Source organism: Macaca mulatta, chromosome 13 (genome assembly GCF_049350105.2).
Source record: "Macaca mulatta isolate MMU2019108-1 chromosome 13, T2T-MMU8v2.0, whole genome shotgun sequence".
Classification (NCBI taxonomy): Eukaryota; Metazoa; Chordata; class Mammalia; order Primates; family Cercopithecidae; genus Macaca; species Macaca mulatta.
In genome coordinates, this window is record NC_133418.1 from 14,846,563 (window position 1) to 14,871,685 (window position 25,123).

General features: G+C 37.6%; 1 pseudogene; it reads right to left on the minus strand.

The window, feature by feature from the left end:
- On the minus strand, positions 1-25,123 carry LOC100425100 (protein phosphatase inhibitor 2-like; annotated as a pseudogene).

Consider the following 25,123-nt stretch of genomic DNA (forward strand, 5'->3'; position numbering starts at 1 on the left):
CTATGAACTTTGCGATTTGTTTTGCTGTTGGTCACTTGCAGCAGATCCTTAATTTGATTCTTTCGTATTCATGCTTTCTCCATCTGCAGTCCACAACATTTCTTCACCTTCGTCATCATCATGTAGGTCTTTTGAAACTAATTGTCTAGCTAGTTTGATATTGAGTCCTTCATTGCAGTGAAGCTTCCTTTTCATTTCAAATTGTCTTTTTTTCTCATTCTTTGGCTGAGAGGTCCTCCTCTCCACTGCTTGCTTGTTCCCTGAACCCAATACTTTGGTTCCAAACCTTCAGCAGCAGCTAATTTCTTAGCTAAGATATCTGGTACCACGGTTTCAGTGGTTTCTGTATCACTACATGCATCTTCATCATCACCCATTATACCATGGTAAGGAGTGCTTGGTTCATCTATTTTCATTAAACAATAGTCTTTGTCTGCCAGATGATATGTCACCAGGATGTTCATTTTATCTGACTTCTGGCTTTTTTTACTCAGCTCTTTGTCGACACTTCCACGGGGCTGTTCTGACAAGGCCACCATAGAGGAAGTCCTGGATGTCTTGTTCTTCAGGATCCCCTTGATGGGCTGGTGCAAGGCTGCGATTGCCAGGCACGTGGGCTGTGGGCTTAGGGTCTGCGAAGAGAAGGGTTGGGCACTAGCAGAGACCTGCAAGCAGCTGTGGAGCCTGCTCAGGGCTAAAGTGGCCACACCTGCACCTGCTGTCTCAGAAACAGCTACCAGAGAGGTTGTCAGGACACAATGACCCTGATGCCAGAGCCAACACTGAACTGTTGGTGGCTCCTCACGTGCCCTTAGCTGCTGGCACTTGACCCTTAACCACCTTCACTTGACCTGTGGCTCACAGGGAGACACTGACCAACAGACTTTAAAGTGTATCATCCTCAGAAAGGATGAGTTAAGTTGTGCTGCAGTAATAAGTAGCCCTAAATCAGCAATTTGCCACACAGTTTCTTTTGTTTGTTTTTAAAATTACACTCTATTTCTCTCATGGCCAGCAGGAGGTTTGTTGCAGTTACTTAGGTATTCAGGCTGCAGAGACTCTGACTTTATATGGCTTTTATGATCTACGTGCTGCAAAAAAATGTTGCAGTTTGTTTGTTTGCTCTTAGAATTTCTGCCCAAAAGTGATACTTACTATTTCAACTCATGTTTCACCATGAAAGCAAGTTACACGTCCATGCCTAATTTCAAAGGGCAGGGAAAGTAGATCCTACCATGTGCTTAGAAAGAGAAGAAGCAGCAGCTGAATTTTTCTTCAGCTTAATTTAAATTCAGCTTAATTTAATTTTAAATTTTTAAATTTTTTATTTTGTAGAGATGGGGTTTTGCCATGTTGCCCAGGATGGTCTTGACCTCCAGAGCACAAGTGATCTGCCGGCTTCGGTCTCTGAAAGTGCTGGTATTACAGGTGTGAGCTATCACACCTGACCTCTGAATTTTTCTAAACATCACTGATGACTACCACAAAGGGTAGTTTTTACTTTGGCTATGAATGGAGATCCACAAACAGGGCAGAGTGCCTAAGCATAGAAATCCCTGGCAACTTGGTGTTCCCTTTCTGTTGACATACTTCCTTTCTTCAGGGAAAAAAAAAATGACCCTGTTTGCATTTTGACATGCATGATGCATGATGACATCTAAGGTTGTTCTACTTATGCCCATCGAGCATTAATTTTTTTAAATGGCTTCTTGATTACATATTGAGTAAAATTCTTTTTCTTTGAATGAGCAAGAAAGAGTGTTGGAAGAAGGCAGGAAAAGAGGCCAAGAGTAACACGAAACAGATGGAAATAATAGAAAAGCAATAACAAAATGGCTAATTTAGACTCAACCTTCTCAATCATTATTTTTTATGTAACTTATATAAACACTGCAATTAACAGGCAGAGCCAAATCTTTGCTGTCTATAAGAGAAAGCTGAGAAGAGCAGAGGTCAGTGCAAAAGGAAACAAACGAATGATGAAGAAAATTAACGAAGTTGAATGTTGATTCAGTGAAAACCTACCTTGGCTACCTTGGTGGGCCTAAATTCTGTTTTTTGTCTTTTCAGGCTTATGCTGTTGCCTACAGCTATTACTGGCTTCTCTACCACTTAGTGGTCACTCACTGACCAGCTTCTCAGACTCTTCCTATGGGCCATGAATCAAAAAATATTTTGAGAAGAAAAGCAATATGCAGATAAATAGGTGCACCTTAAGTACTTCCTTTCTCCTCCAAAATGTGGACACTCAAATCTTTGGAATACCTCAGACGCTCTCCAATTTCTTTAAAAGGATTTAAAATAAATTTGGAAGTATTCATAGTGGGAATAATGTCATTCTGCTGCAATCTACTCCATTACAGCCAGAAGAGAAAATATCTGTAAATGATTATTGACTAGCACTGATTAATGATCATGGATTTGGCCTTGTTGTGAAAGTATTTTGCATCCTCTAAATACAGGTATGTCTATTGAGTTATTTATAATAGTATTAGTAGTAGTAGTAGTGGTGGTGGTGGTGGTGGTGGTGGTGGTAGTAGTAGTAGTAGTAGCAGTAGCATTTGCAATTTAACTTAATTTTGGATGTGTAATTCATTGCTTAAAATATTTAAGAAATTTAGCTTTACAACTATAGTTTTAAAAATACAGTCATTTTGTATACCAAAAAATGCCTTTCACATCCAGGCAATATAATAAAAGGAAGTAGAAATTGCCAAAACTCTCATAGTGAAAGCTTGAAATAGTTGCTATAATTAATTCATATTTCTATATCTCAGACAGTGACTACCTACCTATTAAAATGTCTGTCTGACTTTCAAGAAGAACTGGATGACTAGCAGCAAAATATGATTCAAATGGGAGAAAAAAAATTAAGCTATACATTTAATCATAGGAAACTTAATATTTTTGAAATGTTTCAAAGTTATGCTCGTAATCCTAAAGCTGCTAAATATATCAAAAACCAAACAAGCATGAATTTTGAAAGGCAGTGTGTCACCACAATGTTAAAAGTCTTTTAGAATAATTGTTTGTCTCTGTAAGTAAAAAAATTTTAGCAAAAGGAAAGAATGATAAATTACTATGTGAATTGTATGCTGTTGTTGGTTAGTTAATGAAAAAAAAGCAGACTACAAGAAACAAAAAAATGCACATTTTTTTTCTTCAAAAGCCTTCTGTTAAATTGAAAATGCAGCTTCTATTTGATGGTGTCATCAAATCGAGGAAACAATATGTTTCAGTACTAGAGTAAGGAAGTACAGGTTTTTCTCATAGCATTGATTTTCCAGCATTTTATCTGCAATCATTTTATTCTCAACTCACACACAATTGTTTGGTCTGTCAGTTGGTTGATTGGAGGGGCTCTGTGGCCCCCATCCCAACTCCCTTCTGTGTGCCTTAGCAAGTGATATATCAAAAGGGCTTCTTGGGAGTTAATAGCTGACGCTTCTCTTGATTTGCTTCTTTTTGCTGATGTTGTGACCAAATCTTTCAGACATTTGTTTTTGTGCTTTTAAATGCAAATTCCAGTCTGTGGGAGAGAACACATTTTGAAAAATTTTGCCCCTTGCTTTGTGATTTGCATATTAGAATGACTCATGGTCTGCATTTCGGATGATTGCCGACCATGATATGCTCTGAACCGTTCCTAATTAAAATGGATGACTTTTACTTCTGGAGTTTTGCTGGGGTTTTCAATATATCCAATTAACTTTTATCTTTGAAGCCAAAATTACAATAAGCAGAACAGTACTCTGGATACTATGTCTGGGCTGTTTGAAAATATTTAGAGATTATTTAGGAAGAGATAATTTGCTTGGCCATGATCTTTCTAGATTTGGCAGAATTTAGAACTTTGCAACAATTTTCAGATTACATACGTTCTCTTGAAGTCATTTTGAGTAGAGATACTTTTCAGGAGTATATTATGGGTCATTAATTAAGCTCCATCAATGAATGTCAGCCTTGAAATCATATTAAAAGTTGATCATTTTTAGGTTGAAATTGTAGCCATTTTTGATTGAAGTTATAGGTTGAGACTATAGTCTAAGGTCACACTGAATACTCATCTACATAAACACTTCATCACCTCCTTTGGGAGAGCAGGCCATCACCCTATCCCTCCCTCATGCATTTTATCATTTTATTTATATGAATATCTAGAAATATTCACAGGCAAATGGCCAAGAAAGTGAGATCTCTAGAACATCAATATTAACATTTCCAACAAAGGAAAAGTCATTCTCATCCTCTCAGAGTGTGTGACTGACTAGAGAGTGTACTTGAAGATAGACGATAACCAGAAAAGTGTTGCAGACTGGGCCTTAGGCACTTCTTTGATGCCACTTCTGCTCTTCTCAGACTCAGGTGTTTGGACACTTGTTCCTGGCTCATTCACTACTAATTGTTCCTAGGGAGCCATATAATTTGCCATATAATTCAAAAGAGGTTTTAGAGAAAACGTAGATGCTTTTAATAACTACAGTGCAACCACAGACCTAAACTGGGACTCTGTCTGTAAAGCAAAACCTGTGGCCATCCAAATCTGAGCAACTAACATCCTGCAGCCACCATATCATAGAGACTTCCGTTTGCCCACGTGTAACTGTTATTGGTGCTTCTCTGTTGACTCTGAAGTTTAGTAAGAATAGCAGTCTCAGCTTGGTGCTGTCTTGGTCCGTCAGTGCTGCTATCACAAAATACCTGAGACTGGGTAATCTATAAAGAACAGAAATTTATTTCTCATAGGTCTAGAGGCTGGAAGTCCAAAATCAAGATAATGGCAGGTTTCGTGTCCACTAAGGGTCTGGTCTCTGCTTCCAAGATGGTGCCTTGAATGCTGAATCCTCACACGGTGAAAGGTGAAAGGGCAAAAGGGCCTAAATAGTTCCCTCCAGCTTCTTAATAAAAGCAGAAGTCCATTATTGTGGGTGGGGCCCTTATGGTTTAATTACTTCCCAGAGGCCACACCTTTTAATATTGTTTCATTGGGGGTTAAGTGTCAACATGAAGTTTGGACGGAACACAAACATTCCATAGCAGTGCCCATGCACGTGCAACTTGGAAGGTGAGAAAATTAACCCCTTTTTGGAGCAAGCCTTTTAGCAATGGGAGTCAGTGGATATTTTTGTTTCTTCTATGAACCGACTATAATAAAAGCTTCAGAAAGGGCCTCTCAAAAGACAGTAACAAAATATGAACAGTCAGGCTTGCTTGATGTGAAGTGGTAGCCAGCCAGGAAAGCACTCTTGCGTTGTCTCTTCCCATTCCTTTTCTTTCTCAAACTCATGGTGCATGAGATCACACTGCTTAATAAAGCAAAACCACATAGGCTTATGCCTCAGGCTCTGCTCTTTGAATAACCAGCCTAAGAATATTGAAAACAGTTACATCTATAAAACAAATTCGGCACTGTTTTAGATAAATACATTGAATCCATTTCAGTTGGTGCCTTAGGAAAATAGCTACCGGCTCTTGGGCAATAGGCAGCTGTAAAATTCAGAGGTCAAGGGCATAAGAAAATATAATATAGATATAACAACTAAGGCTCTCAACAACAGAACTCAGTGGCAGCAGACTTGGAAAAGTTCTAACAAAAGTAAAATCTGAGAAAGTGTTTGCTCACCTTGAGGAAAAAATTGGGAAAAAAGAGACATATGAAAATGATGTAACACAATAAAGCAAATCAAAAGAGGTGGCCCAAATGTAGAACTGCATAGAAATAAAATTTTGCAGGAAGCAGTTGCATGAGGAGGCTGAGGAGCAGAGAATGAATGTGTGCTTTGTGGAAAGCAACACATTTGGAATCTTACACTGGCTTCACTCCTCCTACAAAAATCTCTTGCAGCTAGCTGGCTCAAAAACACCCAGTCATATGAATGGTATTTTAGAAAAGGGACTAGAACCTTTTATATACAACATCTATACAAAGATGCTACCGGAAGGGGAAGAAAAGAGCAGGAAAGAACACCCGAAGAAGAGAATTCCCCAGAAAATTATTGATGTGAGGGAGACCAAAATTACAAAAAATACAATTTTCATTAATTTTAAAGAAATGCCATTTAAAAAGTATACAATGAGGAAGTGGAACTTGGGGAAGAGATGTAAGAAAGCAAGACAATATTAAACACAGCCTAACAGAACTCAGAATAGAAATAAAAACAGCAAACCATCACCAAATCCATACTAAAGAAAATAAATTAAGTAACAGGAATTAGAAACACCCCCACCAAAAAAAAAAAAATGAAAAAGAAAGTGTTAAAAAAATATTACGGCAACAAAGAGGGAGAAAAAACTAGCCCAAATAACTTTTCATACTTTATTTTTTTAAATGACACATAATATTTGTACATGTTTATAGAGTACATGTGATACTTCGTTACCTGCATAGACTATGTCATGATCATGTCAGGGTATTTAAGATTTCTGTCACCTCCAGTACTTGTTATTTCTATGTGTTGGGAACACTTCAAGCCCTCTCTTTTAGCTATTTTGAACAACATGTTTTTGTTAACTATAGTCAATCTACTCTGCTCTTGAACACTAAAGCTTCTTCCTTCCATCTAATTGTATGTTTCTACCAGCCTCTCTCTATCCCTCCCCCTGCCACCCACACATCCTTCCCAGCCTCTGGTAAGTGTTATTCTACTCTCTACTTTCATGGGATCAACATTTTTAGCTGCCACATGTGAGTGAGAACATGAAATATTTGTCTTTTTGTGGCTGGCTTATTTCATTTAACATAATGACCTCCAGTTCCATCCGTGTTGCTGCAAATGACATGACTTCATTCTTTTTAATGACTGAATAGTATTCCATTGTGTATATATACTATTTTTTATTATCCACTCATCTGTTGATGGACAGTTAGGTTAATTCCATATTTTTGCTATTGTGAATAGTGCTTCAATAAATATGTGAGTACAGGTATCTCTTTTATACACTGATCTCCTTTCCTTTGGATAAATACCCAGTAGCAAGATTACTGAATCATATGGTAATTCTATTTTTAGTTTTTTTGAAAAACCTCCATACTGTTTTCCATAGTGGTTGTACTAATTTACATTTCCACCAATAAGAATTCTCTTTACATCACCAGCATTTGTTATTTCTTGTCATTTTAATAATAGCCATTCTAACTGGGGTAAGAGGACATCTTGTGGTTTTGATTTGCATTTCCCTGATGATTACTAATGCTGAGCATTTTTTAGATACCTATTGGCAATTTGTATGTCTTTCGAGAAATGTCTGTTCATGCCCTTTACCCACTTTGTAACCAGTTGCACGTAATCAGATTATTATTATTTTTTCCTGCTGAGCTTTTTGAGGTCTTTATTAGTCCGTTTTCTTACTGCTATGAAGAAATACCCATGACTGGGTAATTTATAAAACAAAAGAGATTTAATGGACTCACAGTTTCGCATGGCTGGGGAGGCCTCACATTAGTGGTGGTAGGTGAAGGAGGAGCAAAAGCATGTCTTATATGGCAGCAAGCAAGAGAGCTTGTGCAGGGAAAGTGCTCTTTGTAAAACCGTATGACTCCTAAGACTTATTCACTATCAAGAGAACAGCATGAGAAAAACCTGCCCCCATGACTCAGTTACATCTCACCAGGTCCCTCCCATGACATGTGGGAATTATGAGAGCTACAATTCAAGATGAGATTTGGGTGGGGACACAGCCCAACCACATCAAGTTCCTTGTATATTCTCGATATTGGTTCCTTGTTGGATTAATAGTTTGTGAATTTTCTCCCATTTGGAAGGTCATTTCTTCACTCTGTTGATTTTTTCCTTTGCTATGAAGAAGCTTTTTAGTTTACTATAGTCTCATTTATCTATTTTCGCTTTTGTTGACTGTACTTTTAAGGTTATAGAGCTAAAATATTTGCCTAGACCAATGCCCTGAAGTATTCCCCCTAAGTTTTCTTCTAGTGATTTTAAAGTTTCAGGTCTTGCATTTAAAGTCTTTAATCCATTATAAGTTGATTTGTGTACAATGTGAGAAATAGCAGTCCAATTTCACTCTTCTGCATATGGCTATCCAGTTTTCCCAGAAACATTTATGGAAGAGGGTATCCTTTCCCCAACATATGTTCTTGACACCTTTGTCCAAACTCAGTGGGCTATAAATATGTAGATTTATTTCTGGGTTATCTATTTGGTTCCATTGGTCTAAGTGTCTGTTTTTATACCAATAGCATGATATTTTAGTTGTATATATATGCATATATTATATATATAAAATATTTATTATATATATAAAAGATTATATATATATATAAAATCTTTGTCTGGTTTTAGTATCAGGGTAATTGATCATCACAGAATGAGTAAGGGAGAATTCAATGAATTCTCACATTGAGAAATCAAGGTATAAATTAAGGAGGAAAACCAAAAAATTCTTCAAACAAATAAAAATCAAAACAGACTAAAATCAATGAGATACAGCAAAAGCAGTTCTCAGAGTTCCATCAGTTTTTTGGAATAGTTTAAAGAAAATTGGTTTTAGTTCTTCTGTTCATGTTTGGTAGAATTTGGCATTAATGCTATACAGTCCTGGACTTTTCTTTTTGGGGAGACTTTTTTTTTTTAATTACTGACTTAATTTTGTTACTCATTGTTGGTCTGTTTAGGTTTTCTATTTCTTCCTGATTCAATGGGTAGGTTGTGTGTGTCCAGGAATTTATCTATTTCCTCTAGGCTTCCCAGTTTGTTAGTGTATAGCTCTTGTATTTCTGTGATATCAATTCTACTGTCACTTTTTTGTTTCTGATTTTATTTATTTGAGTTTTCTCTCTTTTTCTTGGTTAGTGTGGCTTTCAGTTTGTTGATTTTGGTTACTTTTCGGAAAACCAACTTTTTGTTTTGTTGATGCTTTGTAGTTTTTAAATCTTTATTTTGTTTGGTTCTCCTTTCATCTTTATTATTTCTTTCCTTCTACAAATTGTAAGTTTGATTTCTTCTTGCTTTTCTAGCTCCTTTAGGTGCACTCTTAGGTTATTTATTAGATCTTTCTGCTTTTTATTGTATGTGAAACTATCCTCTTAGAACTACTCTTGCTATTTATCTCACAGGTTTTTATATGGTGTAGTTTAATTTTCATTTGTTTGAAGAAATTTTTGGATTTCCTCCTTAATTTTTATCTTGACTCAGCAGTCATTCAGGAGCATAATGTTAATTTTCATGTATTTGTACAGTTTAAAAAGTTCTTCTTGTATTGATTTTTAGGCTTATTCCATTGTGATGTAAGAAAATACTTAATATATTTTAGATTTTAAAAAAATTTGTTGAGATTGATTTTGTGACATAATATATAGTCTATCCTGGAGAATGTTCCATGTGCTGATGAGAAGAATGTGTATTCTGTAGCTGTTGGATGAAATGTTCTACAAATGTCTGTTAGGTCTACTAGATTTAAAGTGAAATTTTAATGCAATTGTTTTTTGTTAATTTTATGTCTAGATGATCTCTCTAATACTGAGAATGGGGTGTTAAAATCCTTAACTATTATTGTATTAGACTGTATCTCCCCCTTTAGATATAACATTTGCTTTGTGTATCTGGTGCTCTGGTGTTGAGTACATATATGTTTACAATTGTCATATCCTCTTGCCAAAGTTATCCCTTTATCTTTATATAATAGCTTTCTTTGTTTCTTTTTATTGTTTTCAATTTAAGTCTGTTTGATCCAATGTAACCATAGCTACTTCTGCTTGTTTTTGGTTTCCATTGTTGTAGAATACCTTTTTCCTTCTTTTTGCTTTCAGTCTATATGTGTCTCTACATGTGAGATGAGTTTCTTGTAGACAGCATATAGTTGAGTCATGTCTTTTTTATCCACCAGCCAATCTATATGTTTTAGGTGAAAAGTTTAATTTATTTATATTCAAGGTTTTCGTTGACATATGAGGGCTTATTTCTGTCATTTTATTAATTGGTTTCTTGTTGTTTTATGTATCGTTTGTTTCTTTCTTATTGTTTATCACTGCAGTTTGGCAGTTTTCTGTGGTGGCAACATTTGAGTTCTTTCTTTTCCTCATTTGTGCATTTGCTCTATCAGGTTTTTGTTTTATTTTGTTCATTTTGTTTTTTTTTACTTTTGTGTGTTTTCGTGATGATAGAGTCCATACATTTCCAGATGTAGGACTCCCTTAACCATGTACTGTAGGTCTCATCTAGTAGTAATGAATTTCCTTAGCTTTTTTTTGTCTAGGAAATACCTTTATAAAAGACAACTTATTGAGTATAGTATCTTTGGCTAATAGTTTTCTTTTTCTTTCAGCACTTAGAATATCCCATCTCATTCTCTCCTGGCCTGGTTTGTGCTGAGAAATATTCTGTTATTCTGATAGAGTTTCCCTGATAAGTGACCAGACATTTTTCTTTTGCTGTTTTTAAAGTTCTCTTTTTGTCATTCACTTTTGAGAATTTGACGATAATGTGCCATGGAGAATATCTTTTTTATCTATTTTGGGATCTCTTGGCTGCCTATATCTGTTTACATATCTTGTCAGATTTGTGAAGTTTTCAGCTATTATTTTGTGAAACAGGTTTTCTATTTATTTTGTTTTCTTTTTGCCTTTTGAGACACCCAAAATTTGAATATTGAGTTGCTTTACTGTGTCCCATATTTCATGTAGGCTTGATTTTTTTTTCTGACTGGGTTATTTTAAAAGACCTGTATTTAGGTTCTGAAATTATTTATTCTGTTTAATATAGTCTATTGTTGATGCTTTTGAATGTATTTCATGTTTCATTCAGTTAGTTCTGTAGTTCCCAAATTTCTGTTTGGTTCTTTTTTTACATTATCTATTTCTTTGGTAAATTTTTCATTTATATAGTAAATTGTTTTTCTGATTTCTTTGTATTGCTTTTCTGAATTGTCTTGTATCTCACTGAGCTTATATAATATCATGACTTTGAATTCTTTTTCCAAGATTTAATAAATCTATTTCTCATTGAAACCTATTGCTGGATAATTATTGTATTCCTTTGGAGGTGTCCCATTTCTTTGCTTTTTCATGTTTCTTGTGTCCTTATGTTGATATCTGCACATCTGGTATAACAATCTTTTCTTCCAGTTTTTTGAATTTGCTTTTGTAGGGGAGGACTTTTTCCTGAATATGTATCTATGGTGTTGATAGGGTAGGGCACTTTGACTTGATTCCAGATATGTGCAGTAGTGTCATCTACATATGTTTTTTTTGGCTGTAAACAGCATCCATGATGTCTGTGATTTCCTTGATGTCTTGTTGGTACTGAGGAAATTCTTGGTAGAGGCTGTGGTGAAGTTTTGCTGGGTACTGGAACATCAAGGTGGTCTAGACCTCAGGCCCCAGTCGTAGCCCAAGCCTGCCTGTCTTTTGGCCCAAGGGTAGTGTATACTGGAATTGGTGTTAGCAGGTTCAAGTGGGCCAATTATTGGGCTTTCTCAGGTTCCAGAAGTTGTAGTGCTAGGCTGGGCAGGTGGGCAGGTCCTCAAGCCCCTGGGCAGTGAACATGATATGGCCAAGGCTGGGGGTGGGGTGGGGCAGGGAACAATCCCGTAGCTCCAAAGTGGTTTGTCCTGGTTTTGGCGTTGGTTATGATGGGCTGTGCTGGCCAGTATGAAGGCCCACAAGTGGCATGTGTGGGTTAATGCCAGCTGGTGTGTTAGTGGCAGGTTGGGTGGGCCCATCCTCATGACCCTGGGAAGAGTGTTTAGCACCAGTGGTGGTGGATAGTACGGGGTGATCCCCAGGATCTCAGATGATATGCTTGGGTGCTGTGGAGCAAGGGTGAGTAGAGCTGGTCTGGTCAGGCCTGTCCTGAAGAACCCTCATTGATTCATGTGGGACTGGCTGTGGTAGGCAGAGGCAGGGTGATCCCCAGGTCCCTGTCAAATGCTTAAATGAGAGCAACAGCATCTGCACTGTGGCCTTGCTGGAGAGAAGAGTGGGGCTGCTTTCAGTGGCAGCAGCTGTAAACAGGCAGCTAGCAGGACACATACTTTGACCCCAGTTAGTGGCTACAAGCATAGTAGCCTTTCTTCGGGGCACTTATAAATGTGATGTGGCCCTGCCAAAGAGGGCTCTGGGGTCATTGTCAGTGACTTTTGCTTTAGACCTTGTGGCCGCAACCAGCAGCAACACCCAGCTGCACTTGGGAGCTGTCACTGGAGCACCAGGGATGTGGAGATGCAGGGCCTTATAGGCCCTAGAGCAGGATGTAGTCTGGCGGGGGCTGGGCTTTCAAAATGGCGCCTTGCTGTAGCTGCCCAGGCCTCAGGGTGTGTAGGACCCAGAGTGAGCTCTGTCTCAGGAGCAATGCCATTGTGCAGTCTCCAGGCAGTCCCGTGTGTAAATCTCGGGCCTCACCTGGGACTCTTACGGCTGAAATCATTGGAGTCCATGGTGAGAATGTGGATCACTGATAGTTACTCATTTAACCTTTCTCGTGTTGGGAATCCTTTCCAGGCTCTCAGTCAGCCCCAGCCAAGCAGGCTGCCTCACTTCCCTCTCCTTTGCCTTAAGTATTTCCTATCATTTCTCTGTTGAATTCCAGCAGTCTCTTTTAGCTGATCTGCTCAAAGTGTGATTATCCAACTCAATATTTTGGTTCTTCTTTTTCCCAAATATTTGAACATAGTATTTTGACGATATACTTCAGATTGAAGATAAAAATAGATATGCATATTGAATTTTAGTCACTTTGTTTTTCACAGTCATATGGGTCAGTAGTTCTGAAACAACTTCTGGGCATTTCAGGATTAAGCAAATAAATAAATATATTGAGGCTAATAGGTCTCAGGGTTCTCCCTGTTGGAGAACTGAGTTAACAAGTATGTAGAGAGCAGACATTAAGATGAACACTGTGGTATGAAGTGGAATTGGAGGTTTCTGTATAAACTCATAATTACACACATGCATATGTCATTCATATATTTCCTAGCTTTCCCTCCTGAAGGGGCCTGGGAGGAATATGCCTTGGTACCAATGAGCACCCAGATCTTGGGTTCTAAATCCCACCCTCTAATAAAATGTCTTGGAGAAATGGCTCCTTTAGAGAAAAGGCAGATCCAATGGTTGTGGCAAGTAAAATACAAGGTGAGTAATAGAATATCCTTTGTACCAGTAAGTAAAAAAGTGATCAAAGAATGTTGAGACGTGCCACAAGGCCCCAGGAACCAACTTGCAAAGATATTACCACTGGTCAATGTGCAGAACGTGCAGGTTTGTTACATAGGTATATGTGTGCCTTGGTGGTTTGCTGCACCTGTTGACTCATCCTTTAAGTTCCCTCCTCTCAGCCCCTAGCCCCCAACAGGCACTGGTGTGTGTTGTTCCCCTGTGTCCATGTGTTCTTAATGTTCAACTCTCATTTTTGAGGGAGGAAATGCAGTGTTTGGTTTTCTGTTCCTGTGTTAGTTTGCTGAGGATGATGGCTCCCAACTCCATCTATGTCCCTGCAAAGGACATGATCTCATTCCTGTTTGTGGCTGCATAGTATTCCATGGTGTATATGTACCACGTTTTCTTTATCCAGTCTATCAATCATAGGCATTTGTGTTGGTTCCACGTCTCTGCTATTATAAATAGTGCTGCAATAAACAACAGATGTGCATGTGTCTTTATAGTAGAATGATTTATATTCCCTTGGGTATATACCCAGTAATGGGATTGCTGGGTCTAATGGAATTTCTAGTTCTAGATCCTTGAGAAATTGCCATACTGTTTTTCACAATGGTTGAACTAATTTACATTCCCACCAACAGTATAAAAGTGTTCCTTTTTCTCTGAAACCTTGCAAGCATCTGGTGTTTCTTTACTTTTTAATAATCGCCAGTCTGACTGGCGATTATTAAAAGTGGCCTTTGTCCACTTTTTTTTTTTCATGTAAATATGTTTAAGTTCCTTGTCGATTCTGGATATTAGGCCTTTGTCAGATGGGTAGATTTCAAAAATTGTCTCTCATTCGGTAGGTTTTCTGTTTACTCTGATGATAGTTTCTTTTGCTATGCAGAAGCTCTTTAGTTTAATTAGAGACCATCTGTCATATTTTGGCTTTTGATGCAGATGCTTTTGGTGTTTTTGTCATGAAGTCTTTGCCCATGCCTATGTCTTGAATGGTATTGCCTAGGTTTTCTTCTAGGGTTTTTATGGTTTTGGGTTTTACATTTAAGTCTAATCCATCTTGAGTTAACTTTTGTGTAAGGTGTAAGGAAGGGATGCAATTTCAATTTTTTGCATATGACTAGCCAGTTTTCCCAGAACCATTTACTGAATAGGACATCCTTTGCCCATTGCTTGTTTTTGTCAGGTTTGTTGAAGATCAGATGGTTGTAGATGTGTAGTGTTATTTCTGAGGTATCTGTTCTGTTGTATTAATCTATATGTCTGTTTTGGTACAAGTACCAGGCTGTTTTGGTTACTGTAGTCTTGTAGCATAGTTTGAAGTCATTACTGATCAATTCTAGTACAATTTAAGCATCAAAACAAATAATTATAGAGAAGAATTATTATCCATGAAATAAAATGAGAATCCATCAATCACTGATATAGATAATTAATAAGATATCCTCCTTACTGTAGAATAAAGGAAGAAAACAAAGAAATGTAGAAGGAATGATAGAATTAGGAAATCATCACAAGGCAGTCATTATAGAAATAATTGATTCAGGTCAAAATCAGTGAGTAAAATGTGAGTCTATGTAAATATCTTGTTTACATCAAAATTTCTCCCCTCAAGATACTAACTAATTAAAAAAGGAAAAAATAATCACATTATGGCAGAGAAACCTTTCAGGCATCATATTCCCAACAGTATTAAAATTACCTTTTGGAGAAATAAAGATCTAGTATCTCTTGCTATGATGCCCTGAAAAGATCACAACATCACTTCTGAGGTACTGTGCTATCCTTTTTATGATTATTTTAGAGTATAGTCCTTCTACTTACAAAGGAAAAGCTCCCTGTAGAACAGACAGGTCCTTTAGGAGGATTCCAGAAGAAGGTATTGTTATCAAAGTAGATGACAGTTCCATGTGCATTATGGTCCCTGAAGACCTTCTCATGGGGCAAGATGTGGAGGTGGAAGACAGTCATGTGGACGATCCTGATATTATATAGGCCTAGGCTAATATATGTTGGTGTCTTAGTTTTTTACAAAAATGTTTATAAAGTAGAAAATAAAGTAAGAAAATTTAAAAATAGAAGAAAGCTTATAGAATAAAGATAAAGAAAGAAAACATTTTTGTGAAACTGGACAATCAATGTGTTTGTGTTTTAAGCTAAGCATTATTACAAAAGAATCAAAAAATTAAAGTGTATAAAGTAAAAAGTTAGAGTTTATTGTTGAAGAAAACTATTTTTATAAATTTAGTATAGTCTATGTATAAAGTCTACAGCAGTGCACAGCAATGTCCTAGACTTTCACATTCACTCACCACTAACTTGTTGACTTACCCAGAACATCTTCCAGTCCTGCAAGCTCCATTCATAGTAAGATCTCTATATGGATATGCCATTTTTAATCTTGTATACTGTATTTTTACCAAATCTTTTCTGTGTTTAGATACACAAACACTTAGCATTGTGTTATAATTGCCTACAATATTCAGTGCAGTAACATGCCATACAGGTTTGTAGCCTGGGAGCAATAGGCCACATGATATAGCCCCGGTGTGTAGTAGGCTGTACCATCTAGGTCTGTGTGAGTGCACTCCATAATGTTCACATAATGAAATCACCGAAGGACTTATTTTTCAGAACTTATCCCAGTCATTAAGTGGTGCATGACATATTAGAAAGCGAGGAAGATAAGGATATAGATGTCTTTTTAACTGTAGAACAAAAAGATAAGGAGATAACAAGAGAAAATATTTGAAATTCAGGAGCATCAGTCCAGAAGGTTATCCTACTAGCAAGAGTTCTAGAAAGAGAAAACAAAGAAAATGTAGGGGCAATGTTTATCAAAAATGCTAAGAAGAATCTTTCTCAAAGACAAAAAGTGATATCTCTTTAAGACGATAGTGACACATACCAGGTAGTGAAAACAGATCCCTAAGGCTGAGGCAATTAGAGAGAAATCCTATATTTTGTTCCCTGATATTTAAGTAAAATCTGAAAATGTCTAAGTGTAAAGATGATCTGGATCATTTCAAAGGTAAACAGGACAACAAGCTCAGGAACAAAACAGTGTGCATAAGACCAAGCTATCCTAGGTCAGCCACTCTTATCAAAATCCAAATTCCAGGTCCCAGAAATTTCCAAAGTTGTCAGATGAAACAACTCCACAATGATAGTGGTATGTCGCAGGGACACGGGAGGGTGTTAACTGAAAAAACTGCCAAGGGTCAAAGCTGGAACAATTCAAACAAGAAAATAAAGTACTATTGGATTTTAATTCAAAGTGTCAAATAAGTACCCATGAGTCCCTGATGATTTAACTATTCCTAATAATGTATGCAGATATTTTGTTCTCAAAGAGGTGGAGGATAATTCCTCACCCTTTCCTGTGGGCTGCACATGGTGGCTTCCTTCTCAATATTACTGCAAGAAAAGGCGGAAAAAGTGTAAGTTGGTAGTGGAGAAACCTGACAAACACGACTTTGGTTAAGAGCAAGGCTAACTTCAGCAGCAGTAAACCATGCTCACCGTATGCATCCTTGATATGATGTGGCGAGAATGACACTTTATCTCTATAGTCCTACTCCCCAGATCCCAAAATACAACTCTGATTCATTAAGAAAACATTAGCCAATCCCCCACTGACATTCTATAAATACCTATCAAAGCTGTCAAGGTCATCAAAAATGAGAAAAGTCTGAGAAACTGTCATAGCCAAAAGGAACCTGGGGAGATGTGAAGATTAACTGTAATGCGGTATCCTAGGTAGGATCCTGGAACGGAAAAAAGGACATGAGGAAAAACTAAGGAAATCTGAATGAAGCATACACTTCAGTTAATAATAATGTACCAATATTGGGTCATTAATTGTGACAAATGTTCCATAATAACTAATAATTTTAGTAATGGCGACACTTGGTAGGAAATCTCTGTACTATCTTTGTAATTTTCTGCAACTTTCCTATTATTTACAAATTTTATTTAAAAAAACTCAAATCCCATATCCCGCCTTGGTTGCTCCCCTCTCCAACAGGGTGGAGGAGCCACACCTTCCTGTCATGTCTGTTCCCTGAACTCTGCCACCTTATGGGACAGACTCAGTTTTTTGTTGCTATTGTGTCCTGCACACACCATTACTCAGCAGGAAATTCAAAGGACACTAGGATCAGGCTCATTTCTGTATATCTGTTGATGCTCCTAGATCCCAAATCCTCTCCCAAATCCTTAGAGGTCTAATTATTTATTCTTAACCTTTTGCCGCCTTGCCAGGCCTTCAGCTCCCTCTAACCGTAATCACCCAAGTTCCTGGCCCCTGCTTTGACCTCCTTCCTGGCTCTCACAACCTGATTTATTATTCCTGAAATAGAAAGAAAGCATGTTAGTTTTGGAGGGAAACTTAGACTGTATAGTTAAGTCTTTTCACTTTATAAGAAAACCAAGATCCAAAAGTCTCATAGCTAGTCTTGACACCAGAGGCAAATCGAATTTTATTTTTAAATCTTTTGGAGTATATGTAAGATAAAATATTTACCTAGTTTCTTTTCTTTTGGTTTCTAAAGCTCCTATATTCAGAAGAAAAGTGGGTCTGTATTTGATTCATTAGTTAATGCAGCAGAGTGTAAAAAATAGAATTAATTTTGACTTTTAAGCCTTGGTCTATATTTACCTTTAGACACAGAGGCCACATTTTTCTTTATGGAAATGAGCTTCAGAATATTAGGCATTTGAATGAATCATTGACCATGTTATCTCCTTTTAGATGATATGGTAGAAATTTGTAGAAGCATCTAAGAAAGCAATCTAAATTTAGAGTTGTGCTTTGGGTAAGATGTTGCAGGCTCTGAAAATAATATATTTATTTTGGAGCTGTTGCAAATTGTCCCTTGACAATTCCAACAATCATAATAAAAACGGGGACGTCTCTGAAGATAGAGAACAGGTCCAGAGGTATGGAAATTTTGCCTCTTCTGACTGGTCATATAAAAATATCCATGCTGTCAGTGTGTTATTTTTTCCTTGCCAATAATCATTTTAGGTCTTTTAGACTGAAAAAAGAAGAAATAAATTCGTATCTTGCTGAAACATTTCTACTAAATACCAGGATGCATTTAAGAAGTGGAAACATACTTGGGATTTGAACATATCACACACAAAAAATTAGGATGACTATAAAAAATACTGATATTTCTCTTCACTCTTCAGTTCCAAAAGTCTATAATGTCTGAAGTTTACTCTAACTCCCACCAAACAGTAGAATGGAATAATGATCACTCAAATTTCAAAGAAAAGCACATTTGCACCTCCCAACTTTCTGTTACTTCTTTTGCTATCTAGCATCAAGAAAAAGTTATTCTGAAAATTGTAACCATTTCCTAGAGTTGACCCAGATCATTCTTCCAGTGAATCCATGGATCAAATACTATACAGCAATGAGAATGAACAAATAATTGCTGTAAGTGACAGGTTGGATGAATCTCACAAACATCATGTTGAGTTAAATGAGCCAAACACAGCACATACTGTATGATTCCATTTATATAAGGTTTATACATAGGTAGAACTAACTCATGGAATCAGGATATAGTCATCATTGGAGGATCATTACTCACCCTGCATATCCAAAGCGAGGGCCTCCTTTGGATCTTGTAGTGTTCTGTTTCTTAAGCTAGGTGCTGGTTACACAGTGTGTTATTTTGGCAAAAATTAGTTAAGCTGATTATACTTATGACATGGATACTTCTTTCTATTTGAGTATAACATACTGCAATAAAACGTTTATTTAAGAAAATCAGTCTGAATCCAGCAACTCAGGAGGCTGAGGCAGGAGGATCACTTGAGCCCAGAAGTTCAAGGTTGCTTGAGCTATGATTGTGTGCCACAGCACTCCAGCCAGGACAACAGAGTGAGTCCCCAGCTCTATAAAAAGAAAGAAAGAAAAAATCAGTCATCGGTCTGAAAATCTTCACCTCAAGATAGATGATTTTTAGCCTGTGGTTCTCAGTAAAGTCAATCTGCATTCCATCCAAGAAACTTAAATTATGACTAAAAATGCACGAAAAGGTTTGCCTGGATTTTAAGATTGTTCCTTTAGACATTAGCTATGGCATAAATAACGATGAGGGTCTTTGCTACGCAGTGATCTGAGGAAGTTACTTGCTCCAAATTTTAGCAGTTCTAAGAATCTCACTGCATTCTTTTCTAATGTAGGGTGTTAAAAGCATTTTAGATGTATTGAAGTCAGGGACATTTTGCATAAAACTTGGAGAACTGAATCTTGATTGCGTAGAAATGCTACTGTACTATGGGCCTTATTCATTTCTAGTTCAACCAAAATGAAATTGCTTTGCAGTTGCACTATTTTCTTAAGACAACAAGCCAAATATATAGAACAAGAGAAGGGTGAAAGCATTTTACCGTGTTTTCACTATGTTGATTTCTTAGAACCTATACAACACTTGCCGTGAAATTCACCTTAGCAAGAAGCTACTATTATCTTGGAGACGTTATATTTTTTCATTAATTCGACTCAAGCTTCCTTAAAGCATATAAGTGCTGCACAACGAATGGAAGTTTTGACTTGACATGGTAGTGAATAAAACTGATATTAGCACAAATGGTTATTTAGAGCTAAAAATAGTTCAGATTCTCTATCATTTCAATTTTTAAAAGAAAGGCGTTGAAAATTGATCTTGAAACATAGCATTTAGTATAATTACACAGTGTGCATGTTTTAGCACACTTTGAAAATACTGACTGGATATCCTGGGAGCTCTTATCACAGTAGACCACAGCACATTCAAAAATCTGTCTATCATTTGGTTGTTGCTATAGCAACAACCTAGTTCCTGCTGGAGAGAACAGGATCACTGCACTGGCTCCCCCAGAACTATAAGCTTGCTTTTCCCCATTGTCCAGCTGTAAGCTGCCATTTCGGCAACATGGGATGGGGGCACACAATATCCTATCAGCAAATACGGTTCTAGTGGATGTGAATGGAGGCAAAGTCTATTTCAATGCCTCTTGTTTGTTTGCCTATGAGTTATGTAATGATACTGACCGGGTAGACGCCTGGTAATTATTTTTGATGTGGTGGTGTTTGATCAAGTTTCCATATTAAGAGAAGCAATTTGAGATAATTTAAACATAATTTTCACTCTTTCTCTGCCACTGGAAATCTTATGACCATCTCCAGGCTGTCAGAAGACTCCTTTACGCCTGTAGGGGGTTTTGATGCTACCAGTGGAAATTCCCACTAATGCTCTCCAGATGGGATGGGCTGATGGTGGTTTCCAGGCAGGAAACCTCCTGTGAGTGGTTCGGAAGAGGCTCTCTTTGGCATTCCTGATTCTGGCCTGATTCCTCCCATGTTTTCACATGTGGCTTTAATTCTGTGACTCAGAGCACCAGAAGTATGGCTGTCTAGCATCCTATTTAAGAGCTCAGGGTCATAGACCTGAATAAACCCAGGACGCATCACAAGTTTCTCTTTGGAGCTTTATAGATTCTTGCCTGTTAAGTATTAGTTAAAAAGTAGCCAGGAGAAAGCGCTGACAGTGGAAATGAATCTCTGTATCATAGATCTATGCGTTGTGATTATTTTTTCTCCTTTTTAATTTTCTATAAACATGCCAATTTCATAATATAAACTAATTATATCATTTTCTTTAGATTATCTTAACTTTAAACTTTTGATCTTGAAATAATTTTAAATTTACAAAAGAAGTTGCCAAACTAGAACAAACCTCATCACATAGTAACATTTTATGTACCCACAGTACAATAATTAAAACTACCTTTATTAACTGGAATTGTACAGTAAGCAGGAGCTTTTCCCTCCTCTCATCCATCCATCTCTATTTACCCAACCAATCAATCAATCAATTTATCTCTATCTGTCCATCTATTTATATTTGTCTATCTATCTGTATATCTTTGTATCCACATAAGTATCTGTATGTATGTATGTATGTATCTATTATCTATCTATCTATCTATCTATCTATCTATCTGCTACCATCTTTCTTCATATCAGTATAGACTCATGGACATCTGTTTCGTTCTATGGATTATAATTCATTTCTGTAATTACTTTCATGCTCAAATTTCCCCAAATTTGGACGTTGGGAGCCCTTTGAGCTGCCGCCTGTGTCTTTTGCTACATCTGCGTCATTGTTTGTGCATGTCTCTGGCATCTTAAGATGCTCCAGGCTCATTCTGTACTTTCCCTGCCTTAGACCTGGAATTCAGTAATTACCCTGAAGATCCCTGGTTTCTGTTGTTGGAGAACATATTTCTAAAACAAAATCTGACTATTAGGGGAATTACATTCTGTTTTTAAAAAAATCTATCAGAGAAAGCCTTATGTTCTCACCATTTTTCTTGCCATTAACAAAAATTACGCTTTAGAACTGGAGGTTTTATGTAAAAACTATATTTTCAACAGAGAGTATCACATTTATTTGAGAACATCTTTACTACTTCCTTTCTGATTATAAAAGTGATATATGTACATTGTGGAAATTTGTAAAATACAAAAAGATGCAAATGAGGAATAAGTTCCCATTACCAAGTGCTAATCACTGTAGTTTTAAAAAATTACTTACTTTTTCCTTCAGATTTTAATACATTAAAAAAACACAAAATTCTACTGTACATGTTATATATTTTTAATATTTACCATGTTATTAAATAGTTTTCTAAGATGTTCTTCTAATGGGTGAATAATATTACATTGTATAGACCCTATTTCTTAGAAATGTGTGATGTTTTCTAGTATTTAATCCTATATGTAATCTGACAGATATCAATATACAGAAATATTTGGCCTCATCTCTTTATACCAGAGACCACATTTTAAGACAAAAATTATTTTATTTTTTCATAAACTGTCTTATAAGCAGTGTTTTTATTTTTGTTGTTGTTTTTGATTTATTTTGTTGTTTTTGTTTTCAGACAGAGTCTCACTCTGTTGCCCAGCCTGGGGTGCAGTGGCATGATCTCAGCTCACTGCAACCTCTGCCTCCCTGGTTCAAACCATTCCCATGCCTCAGCCTCCCAAGTAGCTGGGACTACAGGTGTGCACCACCATGCCTAGCTAATTTTTGTATTTTTAGTAGAAACGGGGTTTCACCGTGTTAACCAGGCTGGTCTCAAACTCCTGGCCTCAAGTGATCCACCCACCTCAGCCTCCCAAATTGCTGGGATTACAGGCAAGAGCCACTGCGCCCAGCTATAAGTGGTTTGTTTTAATATCTTTTGAATTTGGGGTAGAAGCTTTCCAGAATGTCTGATATCTCTAGCCTGTGCTTACCAGGACAGTTACTACACACTACAACATTAGTTTTAGTTAAGATGGCTGATTCAACTTTGGTAAGTACTGAAAGCGTTCTCTTCCAGATAAGAATTTCACAATTATTGTTCATGAAATAAATTGATAGCATTGTGGATTTTACTGTCCGTTCCTGACAAATTTCTCAATGGCGAGACATTTTTTCAATCATTAAAATATCCTTGAAATGGGACTTCCACAGGGAAGAGACTGAAGTTCCGAGTTGATGGGACTTGCTCAGGGTCACACATTTGGACATTCCACAGCCAGGAGTTCAGCCTTCAGGAAGTACATAAATGGATGGCGCTGACGTTACCCATACTTGAAACCAAGTTTTATACAATTAAGTATTTAAAGGAGTGTTATGAACTTTAGGTGCTATAGGAATTTTAAAGAGAGAGTGGTGTATGGATTGCACATTTGTGGATGGCTTCCTGGAGGCAGTTGAATTTATGGCCTTCCTGAAAGACAACTCGACTTTTCCAGGGCAAAATTGCCAGTATTTGTATCATCACAGTAAGAATTCGACAGGTAAAAAGGAATCTTGGAGAAGATTTCGTGAATGGAGAATGGGGGAGTAATATTGAAGAATTTCTTAGGTGATGAGCCTGGTAAAAATGATCTATGATTTATTCTCTAAACAATTTTACTTCAACCTGAAAAATTTTGTCAAAAGATGTGTAAGCCACAACCAAACGTCAAATCCTGAGTCCAAAGCAGCGTTTTCTTTTCTCCTCTAACAATGAAAACTCAACTAAGATCTGAGTTATTAAGAGATTAGACTTGACATATTGTCATATGAATGTTTGGAATGTGATTGAATACCTGTATACTGTGAAGAGTATATTTATTGCCATCAGTTGGTATATGAGTCAATATTCATTTTGCCCACTTTTTTATTTCTTAAAATGTATGTTGTTGGGAGGAAAATACCTCTAAAGGTTTTCATAACATATTCTATATTCTATGAAAATGGACGCATGCAACTGATAGTGTATGAAACTCCGTGATTATGCACTTATATATATTTACAGGCCATTGCTCTTCCAAATATTGCTGAGGCAAAAATAGATGCAGGCTGAGAGCTGAGTGATGGAAGTCGCGTGTCACACTTGACTACTCTTATTCCACAGGATGTGTCTTGGTGTTAACTTTATGCAGCCGTAACACAAAGTGGGTGAACTGCTATCTTCTTGTGTGCCTCTGGGAAAGTCAGGTGGTTCACTTGCCAGGAAGAGGGAAGAGGAGCTACAGGTACCTCCTGTGTCTGGGGGCTTGGAATCCTTTCCTGGACTTCAGAGTGGGTGGGAGGTCTGAAGTTGATGAAGCCCTTAAAGGTGTATGCAAACTTAGGTAAGTTCAGTGAGTGTGGTGGTGGGGAGGAAAATGAATCACATTCACAAATCTGTGTGTGAGTCCAAATAGAGGAGGAACCACAGCTCCTACAAAATCTTGTACACATGGTCTGTGTAAGGTTCTAACAGTTCTCTTGTCTTCTCTTATCTCAGCCTGGCATCCCCCTAACTCCTACCCACCAGCTCCTGAACTTACACAATTGGAACAGAAATAAGTCTGTGGCTCCTGTCCTCTAAGTGCTTATACTCTGGGGTAGAAACAGCCACATGAACTCATCATTTCAAGAAATGGTGCTAGGTGATGAGATAAGGGTTTGTGTTGGGGGCAAATTCCTGAAGAGACAAAAGATAAAAGGCATTTCCTTCTTTACATGCTATGCTAGCTTTCATTTAGGTATATTTTTACTTACAGTGATTAATGAGAGGGAGACTTCCTCTTTGAGGGCATGTTGACCCACACGAATATCCAGATATCTGCCTTAGGGAAGCAGAACAGACAGATTCCAGGGGCTCTTACAGAGGAGTCTGACTTCCAGAACAACATGGGGCCCACTCTGATTGGCTCAGAGGCAGACAGTACTGCATCTGCAGGTTGAAGACCTCAGTCCCGTGTCTGGGTGAGCAGGGCTGGTCTGAACTGACAAGTGCTAATTACTGCTCGATTGTTTGTCATTCTGAACAGACACCAAATAGAAGATGAGACTCTGCACACCCAGAAACCTTCTCCTCAACTCTAATTAGCTCCTCCAGAGGAGAGTCATATCAGAGCCAGAAAATCAATCCCTGGGCCTGATTCACACCGGCTCCTTGGTGAAGCTCTGGGGAGGACAAATCCGCAGATTATATTTTTATGAGAACAAGGATCGCTCCAGTGGAACACAGAGGGATACAGTATGAACTACTGGATCTGTTCACAATGTGCATTAGAATAAAAACATGTCATTTGAATGAACAAATGTTCTTTGTTCAAGTGTTTAGATAACTGTGGTTGGGATTTAAGCACTTAATAGCATGCACTGGAGTCACAGGTGTTCTGATAAGATTAAGTCTCAGCTCCATGGAGATCAGATGCTGTTGTGGATTCCGTGGCACGTCACCCAGGACGTGTGTGCTGATACCTGGTGTGTTACTGCTGACAGCTCACAGCTCAGTCCCTCTCTGAGAACTGACACAGCTGAAGGAATTCAGCTCACCTACAATTACGCCCAAGGAAATAGCATGTGATCTACGGTATGATGGATCAATTGGCGTGGCTGTAAAGGGCTTTTTCCCGTGCCTCTGCTGGGACACCTCTGCAGGGCCATCCCGCTCCAGAGCTCCCTGTGGAGCCTCCAT